This window comes from Pinus tabuliformis, chromosome Q (genome assembly GCF_031772625.1).
Source record: "Pinus tabuliformis cultivar Carrire ecotype Pingquan chromosome Q, CPIR1, whole genome shotgun sequence".
In the NCBI taxonomy this organism is placed as follows: Eukaryota; Viridiplantae; Streptophyta; class Pinopsida; order Pinales; family Pinaceae; genus Pinus; species Pinus tabuliformis.
This window is the reverse complement of record NC_142296.1, coordinates 189,600,658-189,615,067: the sequence shown is the minus strand read 5'-3', so window position 1 is coordinate 189,615,067 and position 14,410 is coordinate 189,600,658.

Genomic DNA, 14,410 nt, shown 5'->3' with positions numbered 1-14,410 from the left:
ACAACCAAATTGTTAACTGATGTGAGACATGTACCAGATCTAAGAAAAAATCTAATTTCATTAGGAGCACTGGATACGAATGGATATAAAACTGTAATTCAAGGTGGAGTTATGAAAATCTATAAAGGTATTTTACTAGTGATGAAGGCTAAGAAAGTAGGAAATCTGTTTCAGTTAGAAGGAAGAACAGGGTCAGTTCATGTGTCTACGGTGTCTGAACAGGACAGTAGTTCCATTCACCTATGGCATCAAAGGTTGGGCCATATGAGCGAACGAGGGTTGAAAATTTTGGCTGATCGCAAGTTACTTCCTAATCTAAGATCTGGAAAGTTAGATTTCTGTAAACATTGCTTGTTTGGAAAACAAAGTAAACAAAAATTTAAAACAGGCAAACATACTAGTAAAGGAATACTTGATTATATCCATTCAGATGTTTGGGGTCCAGCCCCTACAGTGTCATATGGTGGCTCGTCATATTTTGTATCCTTTATTGATGACTTTTCTAGAAAAGTGTGGGTCTACATGTTGAAAAGGAAGTCTGATGTTTTTACAGTTTTCAAGCAGTTTAGAGCATTGGTAGAAAACAACACTGGTAGAACTATAAAATGTTTAAGAACTGACAATGGTGGTGAGTTTTCCTCCAAGGAGTTTGACAGCTATTGCAAGGATGCAGGGATCAAGAGACATAAGACCACGGTTTATACTCCTCAGCAGAATGGAGTTGCTGAACACATGAACAGGACTCTTATAGAGAGAGCAAGGTGTATGCTGAGTAACGCCGGGTTGCAAAAGGAGTTGTGGATGGAAGCAGTGGCAACAGCTTGTTATGTGATAAACCGATCTCCATCAATGGCGATAGGCTGCAAGGTTCCGCAAGAGGTATGGAAAGGACACCCTTGTGACTATTCTAAACTCAGAGTGTTTGGTTGTGAAGCATATGCTCTAGTGCCTAAACATCAGCGAACTAAATTAGATCCAAAGTCTAAAAGGTATATCTTTGTTGGGTATGGTGATGGAACAAAGGGATATAGATTGTGGGATCCTACTACCCGCAAAATCATCATCAACAGAGATGTAAAGTTTAATGAATCCTCTCTTGTACAGTTAGATGTAGATAGTAGATTGAAACATGATGATGTATTTGATTTCCAGCACATTCAGTTTGACAACATTTCTAATGATAGTCATAACGACCATAGTTCAGATTCTAGTCATGAACAGGTTTCAGAATCAGATTATGAACAGGGTTTAGATGGAGGTCATGAACAGGTCTTAGATGGCGATCATAAAGAAGTTCCTACAGATGATAGATAGCCAATTGTGGAAGCACCAGAAACATTCTTACGGAGGTCTACAAGGATCAAACGCCCTCCGAGAAGGTATGATGATCATGTTACTTCAGTTTCTTTGATCGCTAATGATGATGAACCTTTGTGTTATCAGGAAGCTGTAGAAGGTTCAAATAGTGACAAGTGGAAAGCAGCCATGAAGGACAAAATGATGGCCTTAAGTAAGAATGGTACATGGGATCTGGTTGAGCTTCCGAAAGGCAGGAAAACTGTGGGGTGTAAATGGGTTTTCAAGCTGAAACGGGGTGTGAATGATACGGAAGATAGGTACAAAGCATGGCTGGTTGCAAAAGGGTTTTCTCAGAAAGCCAGTATTGGCTTTCATGAGATTTTTTCACCAGTGGTTAAAATTGTTTCAATTAGAATTGTGTTAGCATTAGTGGCTTTGCTTGATTTAGAGTTGCAGCAGTTAGATGTTAAGACTGCATTTCTACATGGTGACTTAGATGAGGAAATATATATGGAACAACCGGAAGGGTTTGTTCACCATCGCAATGAGAAATTTGTCTGCGGGCTCAAGAAGTCATTATATGGCCTGAAGCAGTCGCCTTGGCAGTGGTATAAGAAGTTTGATTCTTTCATGTTGAGTCAGAAATATGATAGAAGTGAATATGATCATTGTGTTTATTTTAAATAGTTGAATAATGGCATATTCATTATCTTGGTATTGTATGTTGACGATATGCTTTTAGCAAGCAAAAGCATAGAAGAAATCAACAGGTTGAAGGCTCAGATGGCAAGGACATTTGATATGAAAGATCTAGGAGCAGCAAGACAGATTTTGGGCATGGAGATTTTCAGAGATAGGAGCAATGGTAAGCTATGGCTATCACAACAAAAGTATATTGAAAAAATACTTTTGAGGTTTGGTATGAATAATGTGAAGCCTATTTCAGTCCCTTTAGCTTCCCATTTTAAGCTTTCTTCGAGTTTATGTCCTAATACAGATGAAGAAAAGGATTATATGTCTCGAATTCCATATGCCAATGTAGTAGGGTGTTTAATGTATGCGATGGTTTGTACTCGACCAGATATTTCACATGCAGTTGGGGTTGTCAGCAGGTACATGGCAAATCCGGGTAAAGAACACTGGTCAGCAGTGAAATGGGTGCTTCGGTATTTGAGAGGCACAAGTAGCTATTGTATTACATACAATAAGAGTAGTGAATATGTTTGCGGGTATGTTGATTCTGATTTTACAAGTGATTTGGATAAGAGAAGGTCAACTTCAGGGTATGTCTTTACTCTTGCAGGTGGAGCTATTAGCTGGATGTCAAAGCTACAAAACATTGTTGCTTTATCCACTACTGAAGCAGAATACATTGCTGCTTCGCATGCTTGCAAAGAGGCGGTTTGGTTGAAAGGTTTGCTTGGTGAGTTTGGTAGGTTACAGGACAACATCAGGTTACTTTGTGATAGTCAAAGTGCAATACATTTGGCTAAGAATCTGGCCTATCATAGTAAATCAAAGCATATTCCAATTAAGTACCATTTTGTAAGACAGGTTATCACTGAAAGGGGAGTCTCTCTTGAAAAGGTGCATACAAAGGAAAACTGTGCAGACATGTTCACGAAACCAGTTTTGTTGGAGAAGCTACGCTGGTGTTTGGCTTCTCTTGGCTTGCAGAAAAGATAAAATAATAATAACAGGGCATCAGGCTAATTGTTGTCAAGGTGGATATTGTTGAGATTTTCTGTTTGGAGTAAAATAGGCAAAAATCTCTGTAGGTGACAACAATAGAAATTCAGTTCCTAGATTAGCTCCAGGTTGTTGGGAGATGATTAATGCCTCCTATATTTGATGTGAGTGAGTTAATGAGGTTGTTAGATTCTCTTTGCTATATAACAGGCAACCATTCAGATTGTTTGCTATGAGGGTGAGAGTTTTGTGAGGATTTCATTATGTAATCTCCTTATTTGATTAATAAGATTGTCGATGCCTATGTTGTGTGGATGTAGCCCAGATTGGTTGGGTGAACCACGTTAAATTCTTGTGTCTTTATGTGCATGATTGATCTGCTGTGTATTTTGTTTTATTTAGCTGAGCATCTGATCTCCAACAGGCCGCCATTATTCAGAACCCTCGTTCTAGAAATACAATGACCAGATACCTTAGATCTGTTAAAAAGAAACTCCAATCCATCAAAATACACCACAAATCCATCTCCACTTGGCATTTCGATCTGCCACAAATGTAGTAGGGGTTTATCCCTTTGGAGCTACCCCAGAAATAGATCTACGACCAAATCAGTTGTATGGGGAGAGGAAAAGTAGAGTATGATTTCTAATCGAGGTGCGCAGTTTTCCTTATCAGGTCTAGAACCAGCACATATCTGCTTCTATTTTGACTTTCAATTTCTCTATCTTGCATTGCATTGGCCCACAGATCCAAAACCCACTCAATGCTACGGCTCCTTCTGCCTTCGCTCGATCCATCCGATAGTGCTTTGTCCCTTCTAACCTCTAACGCACCGCTCAAGGTAAACTCTGCGATCTCAAACACTGCCATTTCCTCTCGGCGCCACCACCCTCATGTCTGATATATATATAAACACACACATTTTGTTTCTCATACTTAAATTCTCATTGTTTACAAATGATAGTAACAATAAGCTTTGAAATTTTTGACCTTGCATTATTGAATTCCAACAATTTGTATTAACTATGACCATGTGATTAGAACTATAGGCACAGTTTATACATGCTGAACACCTTGAAAATCAACAATAGTGTGTAGATTGTTTCCAACGCAAAAATCACATAGAATTAATATGAAATTCTCAATATGGTTATGGTCATAATCAATGACTATTTTCTTTATATGCAAGGTACATTCATAATTTTGAAACGTGTAACTCTAAAGTTATAATTTTCAACAAAAAAGTTATATTATTCACATACCCTCAACATCTTCTTGTGTCAATATGTCACAGAGAAAACACCAATCAAACACATCAAAGCTTATTTCACTTGTGCAGGGGGTTTCCTTCTTGCCATAAATATTCTACAAAATAACTTGTGCCAATCCTTTTTATGACTAGGTGTTCACTTTCAACTTAGCAACTATTTTTCCCACGCAATCTACAAAATAAGGGTTGAAAGAACCAGGAAAATATCTCAAATAGCAATGAATTTGAGAAAATTATCCATGTGGAGCCTAATTGGGCTCGTTCCAAAGAAAATCCATGTTTTTATTTTTAAAATTTAATTTTTGTTTACTGAAAAAAAATCAACGGAAACTACTGGATTCTTAAAAATTTCATTTTTTTTTTAAACTATAGTTGAATTCCATATTTTCTAGAAGATATGGTTCCTAAATCCTTACCTGTTACCTCCACTAGCAATTGGCTAGTGATTCCTTCTATCTTTGATTGCATAGGTGTTTTCTTACCAAGACTTTGGAATATATTCTCAAAAATTATGAACTGGAATGTTGATTTAGACCACTGGTTGATACCCAAGGAGAAAGTTTTGAATTGAAATGTAAAATTTTGGACTGATATGCAAATTCTTGGTCACTGAACATAAGGAGCAATTCCTAAACTTGTAATGTCAAATTTCTGAGCTGAGATACCACCTCTGTTTCCTCTAATTAAAATGGGGAGAAGGCTATAATTTAACATCTCAAAAATGCTTTTTGGAAAATACCTTGTGTCAAAATACCTCAGAAAAAAATCTTCTGATCACTACCCTCTTTATAAACTGAGTTCTGGACACCTACAAGTTTGGAATTTACAAAATTTTTAAATTAACCCTCTATACCTTCAAATTTTTATAATTGACTCCATGCTTTCTTTTTCATAAATCGAATTCTAGAAATCAATGAACAATTTCTCCAAATTAACCCTCTTTGTCTCCTCAAAAATCGAATGTTGGAGATTAATTTTCATAAATCTGGACAATTTCTCCAAATTCACCCTCTCTACCTCCTTAGAAATCGAACGAAGGAGATGTACTTATGCTAGATAAATTGAATGCTCGAGAATAATTTTCATAAATCTGAACATTTTTTTAAATTCACCCTCTCTGCCTCTTTAGAAATCGAATGCTGGAGATTACTTATGATAGAGAAATCGAATGTTGGAGATTGCTCAAATTAACCACTGCATGCACTCATTCATTTTGTACCTTTTGAGAAATCAATTCTTGGAAATAGAAATGAAAATCAACCTACAGGGTGATCACAATTCTTCTCAGCTGCATAATCTTCCTCAAAAATCAAATTATGGAAAATAAAAATAAACCTACAGGTCCTGGGCAATCACAAACCATCTATGTTGTTAGAATTTCCATTCATTGTCCCTTCAGAAAGAAAATATTAGAAGAAATTAATTTTTGTGTGTGCTCCAACAATTATCATTCATTTTGGATTTGTTTCTAAGTTTAATTAATGCAATTGGAGATTTATGTGTAGCAAACTCACACCTAGAGTTTGAATGTAGACCTTTGATGCCACCATGCAATTGAGAACTCAGATTTTACACCAATGCTTTCCTTGCTTAGAGTTTGTAACGTTGTTAACTGGAGTTTGTTTGTTACCTATACTGCCGTTTATTTAAATGAAAATCTTCAGACTTTGGATATCACTTACAAACTCAAAATAAATGCATTTCATTCGTATTCAAAATTGACTTGCATCCTCTGCGAATTTCACGGGATTTGAATGGCGATTTCCACATTTAGTTTGCAGGGATATCATTAATGGAATGCAATGTTCTCTTCTGGATCTTTGTCGAGATTTTTGGCATTAAAACCTACGGATACCATATTCCTTTCTTTCCATTTCAAAAGATTGTGTTCCCTACCTAAACTGAGGTGCAAAACTCCTATTCAGTTCCTTCTTTTCCCTACATGGAGTTGCCCTTCATGTTTCCTGATCATTACTCTCTTCTACATAGATGATGAATTCATTTATTCCCTCTCCGTGAAGGTGTTGGACTATTTTCTCTCTGTGTTTGCATCAACATTTCTCTTTTCTCTACATAGATGTTTGGCCGGGCAATGTTTTGAATTTTCTCCACTATGGCAAACACCTGTCCTTTCTCCTTTTTGTCGTTTTGTATTACTATTCTTTTCCATCATTCATATGCATCAAATTGATTTTCCTTATAGATTGTGTTTGTGCCATATGTTTTTTTAAAAAGTTTGAATTATATGCACCCACCATTGCATATTTAACCATTGATATATTTCATTATTGCATATATTTCACCATTGCATATATTTCATTTATGTTCATGCTCTTTCATTGCATATCCATTTAGTGATTTTTCAAGTCTTTTTGGTCATAATTTATTCCTCCTCTTTCCCCTTTAGGGTTGATGCATGCTTTCCTTTTCATGATGCTAACATTTCTTCTTTCCATGATGCATTTATTACTCTTTAAGGTAGTTCTTTGAAATGACCATTTCAAAGTCATTTCAAGTCCAACAATAGAGTAACAAAAAATTCATTTTAGATAATGCAAATGCATCATTGAACCATGGATCATTCACTTTTATTCTTCTTTTATGACACTAACATATCCTTGTTTGTTTTGCAGAGAAGATTTGTAGGTAAAGGGACATAACTTGAATATGTAATAGGCTATGTGACTTTTATGAAAGAGGGATATAGGGTTTTATGATAGATAAAATGTACATGGAATGAAGGGTTCACACTGTTATACATTAAGGTTTAATTAGTCTTCTAAGTTAAGAATTATTTTCAAAATTAAAGGTACTAAAAATAAATTTATAACTTACAGTACTTTCCTTGATTAAGTAGCTCCTTCAGTTGATTATGACCTTGAGTAGTGAATCTTGAATAAATACAAGTCCCTTCTGATGAATTTGAATACTAAACTTGATTGAGTACAAATCTCTTCTGATGATGAACTTGAATAGTTGTTCTTTGTATATAAGTTCATTCTGACATAATTTTTATGTTGATCCTCAGGTCCCTTTAAAAATATTCTTTGACTCATATATGTTCAGGTCCCTCTGTGATGTTACTTATGTTCAGGTTCCTTGCATTTTGAGTTGCTTCCATATCAAGTTGAACAATATCTTGAGTTTCTCCACTTTTAAAAACAAATTCACTTGTTTTATTGTGTCTTCCACCTTGCTTATTTTGAGACGTGTCCTCAAGTATTCATATTGTAGGGTTTTATTTTGGAGAAAATAAAATTGAAAGTGAGAAACATAGAAATAAATTACAACAATTTTTTTTAATAATTCATACTAGCCAAGTAATTTGGTTTTCCAATATGAATTCAGGTTTGTACTGTGCTAGAAACCTGGATTTTCATGGCCAAACCCCTTTATTATTATTATTATTATTTATTTAGTTATTTATTTTTTTTATTTTTTTGCCGGATGGAAGTGGGGTATAATGGAGTAGAGAAGTGGGGTATAGGTTGAAATCATGATCTAGGAGAATATTGATAGATAGATAATAGATCTGGAATTCAACATGGTAGTTCTAAATGATTGTGAAGATTAGCATACAATATGGTAGATGAATGAAATCATGAACACTATGGCTTATGAAAGGCTTCTTTGGCAATGGATATAACTTTTCATGGTACAAAACGTGATTTCTTCTTATGATGATTAGCTTCATGTCTTTTGCCTTCATCTCAATCCATCTTATAGGTTTGTTGGTGTTGTTGGTCAGAAACAAAAGACAAGCTTCAATAGTTTGAGTTCCATTGAATGAACTCAACATTAGGTGAATTTTCACGTTGATTTGACTTGAGAATTTGAATTCATATTCTGAAATATTATTTTTTATTTTAAAATTGGCTTTGAAAAGTCCTTCGTCCATGGAGTTCACTCGTTAAATCTTACTATGACCTACAAAAACATAGCATTTTCCTGCAATAAAATATTAGATGATGGAGGAAGACATGTGTACAGTCTCTTTTCTTTGAATAAATATGTAAAATAATTACAATCATTTCCTAAAAAAAAGTTCAAAGATGGTACATAAACAAAATGCATTTTTTTACCCTTTGAGGAATGGTGGCCAACCTAGAACTCTTTGCGGTATTTTGTTCACAAAATGTTTGTTTTATGTCCCATTAGAGTGATACCAAAATCAATTTGAATTCAATTCGTTGGCTACTTTCAGTATAAACATGTTTTCAAACTGATTTAAAATGATATGCTAAAAATGATGAGAAATACCATGTTTGATAGAACTGCTTTGAATTGTTTACTAGACCAACAATCATTATTTGGATTGTAACATTTTAATTAAAGATCAGATCAATATCATTCCACTTGGATATTAAATTATATTAATTTTTTTCTATCCAATAGGTACAAGTTTTTTAAATTCTTATGTTTGATATCACAAAATTGTTGATGAACAGGCCTAGGAAGCAGAGTTACACTATGTCAATTTTAAGACATGCAATCACTAAAATTGGAATAATGTTTTCACCTAGCCTTCAAATGAGATGATTCAAATTGTTTCATAAAATAGACTTCAATATATATCTCCCTTTGAAATATGTTTTAGAAAAAATATTATTTGATATGTGTAATATGCCAATGAATAGTCAAGACCTAAAATTGTCACCATGCGGATTTGTTGACAAGCAATTAGTATTTTGATGATAAATTTTTCATATGATGTTTGCTTGAGGTGATTAAAATTGATTTGGAAACTAGATTATAAGGGCTATCTTCCCTATAAATATTGTGTAAAAATATTTCCATTATACCCCTTGAATCAATGTTGTACTAGATCTATCTTCAAAATTTCTGTTGAGATCCAGTGTTTATTTTGATCATATATTTTTTATTTTTGATCCAAATTGAAAATTTCAAAATTGATTTAAAGACTAGATTTCAAGATATACCTTGTTTAAAAACATGCTTTGAAAATTATCTAATATGCTTACCCAAAATAGGATTGTTCTTTCTGCATTTTTCCATAAAATCCTTCCAAATGAGTATTTGAACAATGATTTGAGGAATTATCCACGAGAGTTTGAGCCAAAAGTCTTATTGTCAACTCATCCTACCTATTTATTTATTTATTCTATTTTGTCCTACTTATTGTATAAAATGAAGTCATTCTCTCAAGTATAAGAGAATTTACAATGTATCCATTTGTGTAAGAAGATCATAAGTAGACTCATATCCAAGTTTGAAAAATATACATTAATGAATTCTTGGACATGAAAAATTAGTTGATCATAATTTTTTTATGTTAAATAACACTGAAAAATAGAGTGGTGTTGTAGCCTAATGACTCGTTCAAACCAAGTTTTGAAATCATCTTTATTTTCTTGGCTTTCCTTAATTGTCATATCATAAAGTTCCTCTTGTGGAATTTGTTGAAAATCATGAATGCACAAGGGATATTGTGATAAATATGCTAGATATTCTTCAAATTATAGCTCTATTGTTTGGATTTCATCGCATGTGATCCATAGCGCATTGATATCCTTACCAATATAACTAGAAGAAGCTTCTAGATTCTCTTCTTGTGAATCCTCTTCATGGATGCTTTGTTCCTCTTCTATATTTCGAAATGAAAATTTGTCATTAGTGACAATTATAAATTGTGGACAAGGATTTAATAAGATTCTTGTGGTGGCAGACCCTCCTTCTCTAAATGACTTTTTTAATATCATGTTTTGTAAATCTCTGATTTGCAAATGGATTTTGTAGTTAGTTAGCTTTTTTTAGTGGTTGGGGGTTTTGTTTTGGGGATCTATATTTCTAATTTCTATGTCTAAGCTTGAATAACCATAATGAAAAGTGTGTTTTGTTATTATGTTGTGTTGTTGTTTTTGTTTTTATATGTTTTCTAAACAATCTTCCTAACTAGCTCTATCTATGTGTGCTTCCCCAACAATGGTGCCAAAAATGTCACTCTAATTTATCGAGTTGAATTAGAGCATCTATTTTACTTATCAACCCGGGTTGGTAAACTTAGAAGCAAACCAAAATATATTGAACCTTAGATTAAACTAGTGTAGGAAGTAGTTGTTTAGATGAGAATAATGGAAATGCATATTACAAATATAAAATTATTGAAAAGAAAGCATTGAAATTTTAATCTAGAAGCAAGAGTGCAATGATTCTTTGTGGAGCATAGCCAACGAGGAAGAGGCTCTAACCTAGAGGTCCTCATTTCCCTTCCTCATTTTCTTTATTCCAACGACATCAATTCCACCACAAAGCATAACATAAACAAATCAAGAAAGTAGTAAAGACACAATTTCCAGTTTAGTTCTTAATCTAGAAGGAAGAGGATCTAACTTAGATGCCTTGTTTGACCTTCCCTACATAAACCAATTATTGAAAGGAAATAATAACCAAATCAGGAAAGAAGTGAAGATTAATTGCATAAACACAATTTCCACTTTAGTTCTTAATAAATAAGGAAGAGGATATAACTTAGATGCCTTGGTTGACCTTCCTTACTTAAACCAATTACTGAAAGGAAATCATTCAAAAACATAAATGAACATGGAATATAATGAATCTATTTAGAAAATATTCACAAGAAATTATAAAGGAAACAACAATCTAAAATATTCACAATTATACACAAAATTACATTGCAATGTTCTTAGCTCAGAATGGGGCCCTCCACCCTTGCTTGGTACACTTGAAACTATCAGCTACAGTAGATCAGGATTCACATCTCATAGCAAGAACAACAATAAAATAGAAGACAAACTCTTCAAATTATATTAAGAAGTAAAGATGTCTCAATAGTCATAATACATTTCCATAGTTGTTGAATAGTTATTCTTAAATAAGCCAAATTTATAACAAACTCAAGTAAAATATATGTAACAACCTATAATAATCCTAATCTATCTAATCAGGTCAAACTCATTCCTTTTCTGCACAAAATATGGTAGGACTCCACAAAATCACAAAACTATCCCTTAAATCAGGGGATTTTCTCGATGACTGTTCAAGTTTGACCATCTTTGACTAGGCCTATTGTGACTCATTTAGATTGTGTCAATAGGAATATATCCATCCTTGATTCCCATACTTCCTGAATATATCTTCATTTTCCACCCAGGCGTCCTGCACATACGACTTGAATGGAGCCATTAATGCAAATTTTGTTCTAGTCAAAATAGTTTTTAATACAAATTTTTTACTAAAAAATCTAAAATTTAAACGACATAATTATTTTACCTTAAAATAAAATAAGAGGAAAAAATATGGAAAATATTATCATGGTATGATGGTAAGGGATGGTAGGTAGATGGATTATACATGGTGAAAAATAGCTAAAATTGAGGGCCAACAATGGCAAAACCAGGTCAAAGGTGATTCTAAGTATAATTCTAGCCAACATTAATTTCCTTACTAAGTGGAGGAGGGTGATAAGTTGTGACAGGAAGAGAAGCATGGTAGTGGAATAGGTAAGAGGGGAGAAATATGAGAGAAAATGCAGGGTTGGAGATGGACTTTGATTTCAAGAAAAGGGGGATGAAGGCTGGGTGATTTCAAGAGTCATTCCCAACTATGGTACACTGTCCAATTGAAATTATAACATAGAGAGTAGTGAGTTGTTTTACAACCCACTAAGCTATAAACATTTCCATGTACATGGTAACACCTAAAATTGAAGTAGACCAATCAACCATGTACATCTATGAAGCATCGATAAAATCAAGTTACTTATGGTGTATTTTTCTTTTCTTTTAATACAATTTTATGTATTAATTCCTTAATATTAAACTCTAACAATAATTTAACTTTTCTAACCTCAAGAATATTCAACAAAGTGTTCTTGTCATAAACGTTGATGGATTGTAAGCCATAGAAGCACTGAAACACATTTTTTAAGAAGCATTAGTGAAATTCTTAGGTCGGCAGGGCACCCGAGGGATCTTCCCCTAAGTATCATGGAGTTGTTTATCCCATCCCATCTCCTTTCCATTTCCTCATAAGTGATGCAAGAAATACGTTGGTAATTCGAAAAGGCATAGAAACCTGAGAAAAAATAACCTACATTTCAAAATGGCTGAGATTTGGCTTGTCTAGGAAATCGATGGTCCATGAGAATCAGTTTTGAAATGAATATTTGTAACAACAAAATCCCATTGAAATGTAATTTATTGATTTTTAGGAAAAAGGTTCACAGAGAGTAGATCTTCATAACAACTAATAAAAACCATAAAAGTCGAATTTTATTCGCTAATAAATAATAAGAAATCATGTACATACGACGGTTGCCTGCATGTTAGCGTTACTAAAATGTAGTTTATTTTTCTCATTAATATGAAAAAATCCATTGAGCCTCAACATTCTTCACAACTATTGGAGAATTACTCACAACAATGCATTTACTAAAATGATACCAGTCATTCTCCAAAACACACAAGAAAATAAAATAGTATATTTTTATTTGCAGGATGCAAATTTTTGGTTTCTTCCTCAAGGACGTGAATGTAAACAAAATTATATACATAGTACAAGTTATCCATTCCCATGTATAATACATTTCATCTTGCAACACATCAAAAATTAAGAACAAATTACTATTCAATGTAGATTTGGTGATCCGTTTGTTTCAAGCCTCTACTGTGTAGTTCATGTTTGTACTACGCAACACCTAAAGGTTCAAAAAAATATTTTTTTGTATTAGAGCCCATCCTTGGTCACAATTTCAGTCTTGTCATAAAATGATTGTATGAATGTATGTTTAAAAAAATGTAAAGTAATTTACGTTGTTCTTGAGATGAGAGGGTTGAAGGTGTCGAGAAAATCAGTACGCAATCTTTCATGGGCGTTTAAACAACATACCTCTTACCATGCTTTACTATGTGGAAACAGTGAGCTGAAATATCTCATTAATTTGGTTCTTTACAGTGTTTTACTATAGTAGGAATCTCCATTTTCATTCAACTGTATTTTTCTAATTTCAAAATCATAGTCTGAAAAAGTTTTTGTTACACCTTGTTCTAGAAATTTCACCTTTGTTATTTACTACGCAAATACTTTGTTTCACCCGGTCTACCACTGTGCATGATTTTGGAAACTTCTACTTTGTTTTCTCCTATGCATGGTTTCCAATTTGTAAAAAAAAAGTTACTATCAATTGAAATCCATTTCGTCTTCAGCTTTGCCTGGGGTCTCTATTTGTTTCACCTCTTCTTTATTTGTCATTGGTATTAGAACACATCCAAGAAGAAATGATTTAGTAGCCACAAAAGGTTGTTTGATGGAAGATTTATTGAACCATATTTACCAGCAAGGAGAGGTTTCATTTTAACAGTAAAAAATGGATTTTTCAAGCACAAGCTTAACAAATCCTCAAATACATCAGTTTAATGGTAAGAATTATGATTATTCGGAAATTACAATGAAGTTTTTATTGTATTATTAATACATATGCGATTTGGTTGAGAATCAGTCAAAAAACCAACCATTAGATGCAACAAAATATAATGCATTAACTGATCTATATTGGATCATTATAATGTTTGTCATCCATCTCGATGCATTTAGAGTGGAAAAAGTGGAGGACTTAGCTCGTGGGATCATTTTTACTTCCATGACCCAGTTTCGTGCAATAAGGTCTGAAACATTCCAGGAGCATTTTGAAGCATCAAACAACATTGCAAGAAGTGCATCAATGAGAGTCTGTATGCAAAAGTTATGCCACTCATAAGCTGACCTTCCTGGCTTCACACCTATAATTTGGGAGGATGCAACGTCAACCCACATTATTCATGGAAAAGGGGATAGCCAGGATGCAATGTCAACCCACATTATTCATGGAAAAGGGGATAGCCACGTGTTTCTTATGTAAAAGAGTGTAGAAGAGTCTAATTTGTAACTCTAATTAGGATTTGATGTAGTCAAACATAACCACTAGTAGGCTATCGAGTTGTGTTATAATAGGGCCACTAGGAGGAAGAGGCATTCTATTCTTTCGAAAGAATTTTGTTCCAGATTTGAGAAAAGATAACGAGGAGAGATAGGAGGTAAAGCACATCGAGAGTATCTGTGCATTGTAGCAACCCACGGGCCATAGACAATACTTCTTGTACTTGCAAACATATTTTCCCAATAGAGAAAGAGAGC